This window comes from Oryctolagus cuniculus, chromosome 8 (genome assembly GCF_051225735.1).
Source record: "Oryctolagus cuniculus isolate XC-2025 breed Fujian yellow rabbit chromosome 8, ASM5122573v1, whole genome shotgun sequence".
Lineage (NCBI taxonomy): Eukaryota > Metazoa > Chordata > Mammalia > Lagomorpha > Leporidae > Oryctolagus > Oryctolagus cuniculus.
In genome coordinates, this window is record NC_142874.1 from 15,376,779 (window position 1) to 15,385,903 (window position 9,125).

A 9,125-nucleotide genomic window follows, 5' to 3' on the forward strand; every position below is an offset into this window, starting at 1 on the left:
ATAACATATAGGTATAATGCATGCATGGCTATCACATTTAATCTTTGTCCTTAAAGCCATTTTTAAAGTAAACTGGAATAAGCATCTTAATATATATACATCAAGGCACATTCTTTGCTTGTGCTTTAGGAATGATTTACATATGATCCATCTTAATTTTATACTTATAGCTTCTAATAACTAAAAGCTTAATTTTCACAATTATAGCTTGAATGGTAGTTTCCTAGAGAGAAATGTGGCATCTCCCCAGTGTTATTTGGGAAATCAGAAAACGCTTAAAGAGGTGGGAACTTAAAAATCAAACACATGAAATAATACAGTTTCCAGATAACATTTATGAATAATTTATTTTCAACAATTTGGTGGGATCATAATCAATTTCTTTAAGTAGTATATTGTAATGAGCACTGCACTGAATATTCTGAAATTATTTGACAATTAATACAGTATTCACAGGGCCACTGAAGATACTCTCTACTGCAGTTTTCAAACAAAATTAAACAATTAAACATGATACAAAAGCTGAAAACATAGAAAAACTAACTTGTTCATTCTTCAATGAAAGAATGAGATCCTTTTCTTCCCCCTCTTTCACACATTTTCCTATGTATCAAGGAGAAATTTTCCATGAACAGTGTTTAATAACAATATTCTTTTCTCATGGTAAGTTTACTTGCCTTGAAAAGATAGTACAGTAAGGCTTCAATAGGCATTTCATGCATTTTAATGGCATTTTTTAAAGAGCCCCATTTAAAAAATTGTCTAGTGTGTAAAACTGTTTATCTTCCTAATCTAGAGTGGAGTTGAGGAGAACTGTGGTTCTCCTGGGTAGCTGTTTATTCTGGGTGTGGATCCAGACATTGTTTTAACACATCATGTATGAAACACAAGTCACAAAGGACACGTGGCAAGTGCTGACCACACATAATAATACACAACCAAGGCAAACTGCAAACACAGCCTTGCCTATACCGTTCCTTTTTAAAATAGCTTTATTGCCTGTTATCTTCAAATGTGAGAGTGAACACATTGAAACCAATGTTTTCCAGCAGTCCTCAGGGAGAAAAATCTAACTTAAATCTTCCTATTGAAGGGAGATTTTGTACCCTGTGAACTGCATGGAGATGACAGGACAGGGTTGAGGGCTGCACATTCCTCTGCAGCCGGGAGGGTGAATCTCTCACGTTCTCATCACAGAACATGTCATGTGCTTGAGGTGGGGCATGATGCGGTTGGCTCGCCTTGGCGGTTTCCACCCGGTGTTCAAAAATCATATATCACTTTGTGTCCTATGAATATATACAGTTGTGCCATATCAATAGCAAGTGTAAAAATTTTCATCATAAAAGAAAGAGTCAAGCAGGTTTTGTTACCCATACCACTCATCAATTTTCTCCCTATTCTGTGTTGTCCTGCTATGAGTCATGACAGTTGTTCCTCCAACTCTTACTGTGAACCTTACTGCACTTGGACAGGATTCTAGCCAGGTGCACTTTCTCGAACATGCTCTGGCTTATCTGAAAATACCTCCTGGCCTATCAAGTCTCTGAGTTTACTTCTTGAGGATTGCTGTTTAAATGCTCATTCGTGTTTTTTTTTTTTTTTTTTTTTAAGATTTTATATTTATTTATCTGAGACGTAGAGTTATAGACAGAAAGAGGGAGAGACAGAGAGGTCTTCCATCCACTGGTTCACTCCCCAAATGGCCGCAACAGCCTGAGCTAGGCCGAACCAGGGAGCCTGGCACTTCCTCTGGGTTTCCCACGTGGGTGCAGGGGCCCAAACACTTGGGCCATCTTCTACTGCTTTCCCAGGCCATAGCAGAGAGCAGATCAGAAGAGGAGCAGCTGAGACTCGAACCGGTGCCCATAGGTGATGCCAGCACCACAGGCAGAAACTTAGCCCACTACACCACAGTACCACTGGCCCCATGTGTTTATTTCTTAATTTGTCTTTGAAAAGATATTTACAACATGCTGTGCAATAGACTATGAATAAAAAAAAATGCTATTTCTGGCATGATTATGTTTTTCTTTAAATATGTGTTTATTTATTTGTTTGAAGTGCAGAATCACATAGAGGAAGAGAGAGGTAGCAAGAGAAAGGTCTTCCGTTGGCTGGTTCACTTTCCAGACTACTACAATGGCTGGAGCTGGTGCATGCTGAAACCAGGAACCCAGTACTTCATCCAGGTCTCCCACGTGGGTGCTAGGCACCCAAGTGCTTGGACCACCTTCCACTGTCTTCTCAGGTGTGTAACAAGGAGTTGGGCTGGAAGTGGATCAAAGACTCAAACTAACAACCCCATTTGGGATGCCAGCATCACAGATGGCAGATTTACCTGCTGTGCCACAGTGCTCTCCTGGGTCACGTTTTTTTCACATGGTATTTTTATGTGTCTTGAGGAATTTAAACAGGTGCTCCAAAGATTTTTCTTTAGAATTTTTTCTCATTTACCTCTTTATAGCTTAAAGCTTCTTTGCCAGCATGATGTGAACAAGGTGACTTGGAGATATACATCCTATCGTCAGTGACAATAAGGCTTTTCTATCACTGTTCCAGTTCTTCAGTCCTACCGTGTTCGCAAGCCCTCTGCCTCATCAGGAATCTCTGTTGCAAAGTTAACGTATGTCCTTATGTGTATGGGATATAATTAGGTACAGGTTGAGTGCCCCTCACTTGAAATGCTTTGGGACAAGAAGTGGTTTGAATTTTTTCTTCATATTTTAGAATGTTTATATCTATAGATAGATAGATGAGAGAGAGAGAGAGAGAGAGAGAGCAAACATAATGTGCTTCACATACATGATATACACATAAACTGAAGCTACTGTTATGCAGTAGTTTTAGTGTGTCTGCAACTGTCACCTGAAGTCAGGGGTGGAGTGATCCACTGTGGCACCATGTTGGTGCACAAAATGCTTGGATTTTCAGATTAGAGACGCTCAACCTGAACACGTATCTGAGAAATACATGAAGAAAATGCTAGAACTGCTCAAAAAACTACCTCTGATATAAGTCCAACAAAGAAGTAGTAAGAACAGATATGCTATAATGTCTTACCAAGATCTTTATTTGTCTGTTGAAAATAGCAAATCATTGGAGCATGGTGTCTAGCTTACCTTCATCTTCCTTCTCTGAAGGATTTGTTCAGCTACCTTTGTCTTTAGCCATAATTTTTTGTGAAGTGCTTGCCAATAAAGACCAGAAGGGGAGAAATTTGGATTACTGATTACACATCACCAACAAAATCTAAATCTACCAGCTGGGATTGTTCCTGCTGCCTTTGTCTGCTCCAGGTCAGTGTGTGGGGACAGGACAAATGAAGTGAAATATTCATTGCTGGTAAAAATGGAGGCAAATAGGAGACTCAGAGAAGCGTTATATTTCAAGCAACTGTACTGTCGGACCAAGTTACACTGCCTCATGCTGTGATCAACAAGAAGATAAAGTCTTTGCCATCTGTTCTCTGGAGGTCCTGAGTTTAAATCTCAATGGGAGACTATTTTGGGATTGCAGTGGAAAAGGAAAGTGGGTTGTACATTTTTTATAACAAAGAAAACATATTTCTTGCATACATTTCTTTGTAAGAACAGGTAGTATTCCACCCCTACGTTAATGTTGTACGAGCTAACATTTAACTAAAAATGAAGATCCATTTTACCTTATCTTATGCATGTCAATTTTCCCTTATGATGTTTGGTACTTACTGTGTACACACAAAACAGCTATCAGTGACTATGTTAACACCGTTTAGTTTGTCTAATCATTAATGCTGTTGAATTCCAACAAATTGGAACTTGTTGATCAAATGTAAAAGTATTTACAACCTCATCAAATGTAATCCAATACCGTTTTCCCCATGTCTGGTGAAAGAGTTAAATTGGGAGATTACAAGCAAATTGAAGTGGCTTCAGCACCAAAACTAAACAAAGGACACACTTCAGCTGTGATTTGTAACAACCTGAGGGAGGTTGGCATCTAGTGTGATGTAGACTGGATTCTAACACAGCAGAGGCGAGAGTGCAGTGGCTGTGAAAGGCACTGGGGAAGAGGGCGCCCATGCATCCCTCTGCCTCAGGTTCTTTGCATCATGCCTATTTTAATTGATCTAATATCATCTCAGGAAGATAATTAATAAAACACAGTTAGAAAATACTCAGAACGAAGCCATCATTTCCCACTGGTTTCCCAGGAAGACAGCATTTAGGCATCAAAAAAAAAAAATCTTGAATACTGCCTGTGTTTACAGAATGTCCTCAACATACAGAAGCCTACCTTTGTTTTTTTTTTTTTCACTGCTCCCGTCAGCCTGTGTGTATCCCTGTCTTACGTCCATGCTGAAAGCTGTCATTTTGTCGTAAACAAAAGGAATGTGTCCAGACAAATATGTCGGATCTCTTCAAGAAAGTGTATATTGTCTGTGTCCTCCAGCGTGCATGAAAAGCCTGGGGAAGCTCTGATATTCCCTTCTCCTGACGCTACAACAGAACAACTTGGATGGGTGTTTGGAATGCTACAGCCTCCCTTCCCTGTGGCCCACTGCAGTAAGTATGGACGGGCGGGCCCTTCACCATCAGCCTCCACTGCCTCTCCCAGGCTGATTTCATCTTTCCAAAACTGCAGTCCCGCCAGCCACCCATCACTGGTTTAACAAAGCCTGCCTTTGTGGGGCTGGCACGGTGGCATGGTGGGTAAAGCCACCTTCTGCAGTGCTGGCATCCCACATGGGCGCCGGGTCGAGTCCCGGCTGCTCCACTTCCGATCCAGCTCTCTGCCATGCCCTGGGAAAGCAGTGGAGGATGGACCGAGTCCTTGGGCCCCTGCACTCACATGGGAAACCCCAAAGAAGCTCCTGGCTCCTGGCTTTGGATCAGCCCAGCTCTGGCCTTGCAGCCATTTGGGGATTGAACCAGTGGATGGAAAATTTCTCGCTGTCTCTCCTCTTTGTCTCTGTAATTCTTACTCTCAAATAAATAAGTAAATCTTTAAAAAAAAAAAAATAGCCTACCTTTGTGGCTTTATTCAATCTTGTTCTTCCTAGGACATTCTTAGGGTATTTCTAACACTCTATTAATTGACATTCTAACAAATTTACAAGGCTTAAGCCAATTACTACTTCATTCATGAAGACTTATCAGATGGCACTGGTGAGAAATGATTTTTCCCTTCTCAGTATTATGTAACTCTGCCTTTTATCAGTTACCTCATTGCAATCATATTAGTATAAGCTGTACACCAGCAAGTACATCAATGGCAGGAATTGTGCCATTCATCTTTACGGATTGCTTTCTGCTACTTTGCATACTCCTCTATAGAGAAAAAGAGCTCAATAATTTTTTAACTGAATTTTCTAAAGATCAAGCAGATGTTGCTTATAAGAATCTAAGGTACATAGAGCAGTTGTGTTTTTTTTTTTCTTGGTTGTCACTCAAGCATTCATAACAACAGTTTACTGAAGTCTGCATGCCACTTTACAAAACAGTAAAGATACAAGAATAAACAAAATAGAATTGTTTCCTGCTCTCATTTACAGATTTTTATGGTATTTCAATCCCTTTATCTGGTAAGTAAATGGTTTGGATTTTATAATTTCAAGGCTCCTTCCAACTTAAAAAATATGAAGATTCATAAAGAGGATACATTTTGTAATATTAAATATCTATACTAGAGACATTAACTTATGCCTTATATATATTGTTTTTTTAACTTTTATTTTGAAATATTTCAAATAATACAGAAAAGTAACAATAAGAGTCCAATGAACATACAAAGATTAAATAATTTTTAACATTTACAATACATATTCTATGTATGTTTTCCATAGGTACCATGTCATAAAGATATGACAGTTGTATTACAAGACTTGGAAATTTTGGGTGTGTGTGGCAGAGACTTGCTAGTTAAATATGGTAGTCTGAGAGGTTATCAGAAATTTCCTCCATCTTTTTGAGATTTGGCATGAAAATATTGTCCTTTTAGGAATCGAGAATTGGGATGATGTTAGAAGACAAGGAAATGTGCCTTTTACTCATCCTTTTCTGTTATCTGCTATCTTTCTACCTGTCAACTTTACCATCATATTAAAGTTTCCTTTTTGATATAAATAGTAGTTCCTCTTTATCCATGATTTCAGTGATCAGTCATCAACTGCAGTCTGGAAATATTAAATGGAAAATTCCAGGCATAAGCTGCCCGTAGGTTTTAGCTTGCATGGCATTTCAAGTAGTATGATGACATCTCCTGCTGTCCCACTCTGTCCTGCCCCAAACAATCATCTGTTTGTCCAGGGTGTCCATGCTGTACCCACAGTCCACTGTCAGTCATCAGATCTGGTGCGAGGGTATCACAGGACTTGTGTCCAAGTCAGGAATGGAAAAAAAGAACCCACATTGATGCTGCTAAGTCTATGGTAAGGACAGATAAGAAAAAACATGGTAACATAGTAAATGAGTATATGGGGTCTGGTACCATATGCAGTTTCAGGTGTCGACTGTGAGTCTTGGAACTTATATTCTGCAGATGGGAGGTTGAGGGACACTGTACTTTAGAACTGGCACTCAGAGTGTTTCAGTGGAAAATAAGGTGAAATTCTTTTATTTATTTATTTGGCAGATAGAGTTATAGACAATGAGAGAGAAAGACAGAGAGAAAGGTCTTCCTTCTGTTGGTTCACCCCCCAAATGGCCGCTACGGCCCGCGCTGCGCTGATCCGATGGCAGGAGCCAGGTGCTTCTCCTGGTCTCCCATGGGAGACCCATGGGCCATGGATGGCCCAAGCACTTGGGCCATCCTCCACTGCACTCCCTGGCCACAGCAGAGAGCTGGCCTGGAAGAGGGGCAACCGGGACTAGAGCCTGGAGCCCATATGGGATGCCGGCACCACAGGCAGAGGATTAACCAAGTGAGCCATGGCACTGGCCCCGGGTGATATTCTTAATATCATCTGGTTTGGCTAATTTAGTTCTTTTAAAAGGTTTTCTTTAAGCTATTCTTTTTTTAAAAAAAGATTTATTTACTTATTTTCAAGACAGAGTTACAGTGAGATAGAGAAATACAGAGAGGGAAGAGAGAGGGAAAGAGAGAGAGTGAGCTTCTGTCTGTGGTTCATTCCCAAGATGGGTGCAATGGCCAGGGCTAGGCCAGGCCAAAGCTAGGAGCCTGGGACTGCGTATGGGTCTCCCATGTGCATGGCAGGGGCTTGAGCACTCCAGCTACCTTTCACTGCTTTCCCAGGTGCACTGCTGGAGAGCTAGATTGGAAGTGGAGCAGCTTGGACTTGAACTGGCGCTCCTATGTGATGCTGGCATCGCAGGCAGTGGCTTAACCTGCTGTGCCACAACACTGGCCTCCTAATTTGGTTCTTCTTTTTTTTTTTTTTTTCAATTTAAGTTATACAAGCTTAATGTATTTCATTTACACAGATTTAGGATCATAGTGATACTTCCCACTCTACCCTCCCTCCTGCCCACAGAAATTCTTAATTGATGTAGAAATTTTATTTGTTACCAAGTCTTCAATCTGAGGAGCCTTTGTAGTCTTTTGCAGAAGACACTGGCTACTTCCAGGAATGTGGTTAGAAATACTCCTGAACTGTTAGATTTTCTTAACCGATTAATCTGGTGATATAACTACAGTTAATCCTTTTTAATCTTTTAAAGTACATGGAAATGAAACTATACAGTGTATTTCCAGGTATGTATTAATACTGATTATTTCCATTGTTCTGTAAATTTTTAATGACCACAGCACAGTAAAAATGAAAAAAAAAAAAAGAAGCTTTATTTTGTAAGGCCTACATTATCTGAGCAAAGTAAGATGAAGATGTTCCAGAAATGTGGTAAACTGATCACTTGAGCGTGTATTGAGGGTGTCTTTAAGGATCGTTATGTCTACCTTTGATTGATTAACCCAGGCAGGACATGCTCTCAGTGGGGGAGAGAGAAAATAGAAACATGGAGATAACAAAGCGGAAGAAATACTTGAAATGCAAGTAAGAGTAAGATGATAATCCAATTGTTATCACTTACGTATAACCCTTGTCCTATTATGAGAAATGATCAGAGTGAAGGGAGTGAATATGTTTATACCGATGTGAGACTTCTGCTCAGACTCTTGAACCCTTCGTTGTTCGGTTAAATCAAGCCCTCCAAGGAGAGGCATTTGTGATATTTGTGAACAGGTGGCAGCTTCTTCTATTCAGAGACCAATTATGTAAAGCAGCATGAGAACAGCCAGGGAGCCAATGCTGAGAGAGAGAGGGAGAGGGAGAGACAGAGGGGGAGAGAGAGGAACAAATCTGTCACATGTCATAAAAACAATAGTGATTCAATTCTTGTAAAAGGAAACTTCTTTAAAATAGAATTAATGCAATAGCTCTCTATATCAGTGCTGGTTGTGTGAAATCCATCGGCCTCCTATTGGTTCAGGTAGTAGGAATGAGGCCAACTCCATTCTATTTCACTGGTATTTTGCTATAGGACATGCTGCTGGAACTCATTTCAAAGAGTAGTGACCCTTAATTGACAAGATTAGACGTTAATATTTGAAAACCCCTGACAGATCAGTTTACAGCCACCTGTCCTGGCTGCATGGTCCCTTCCTGTTCTGTTGGGCTAGGACAGTATCTACCAAAGCCGCTGTTTACATGCAAATGTGTCTGATTAGTACAGATTTGCTTGTTGAATCAACTGGTTATCTCAGGAAAAATTAGAAGATCCCTACAAAAGTGGCAGGCATGATTAGTTAATTTGAAGAGGGCTGAAAGATCAGAAAAGGGGCTGGGAGGTGGAGGACTTTCTTAGAAGCCAGGAGCAGCGTAAACCAGCGGGACCTTGACGCTGTCAATGCAAGAGACGTCACCAACTGTTACTCAGATGCAACAGTTTATAGCATATCTTTTTCCAGTCCTTCATGGTAAAGGTCTTTTATAATATAATCTGTAAATTTGGATCTAGGTTTAACTTATTTCATAATCTAAAGTTCCCACAGGCCCACAGGTGAGATGAAGAAAAGCTATCATTGTTCTGTAAGTCTGGAAATGCGGTAGATGGTGGTCAACAAGTCAGGAAAAGGTGTTTTGATAACTGAGATTTGAGGTACTTTAAGCTTTCTCTGTTGTACAG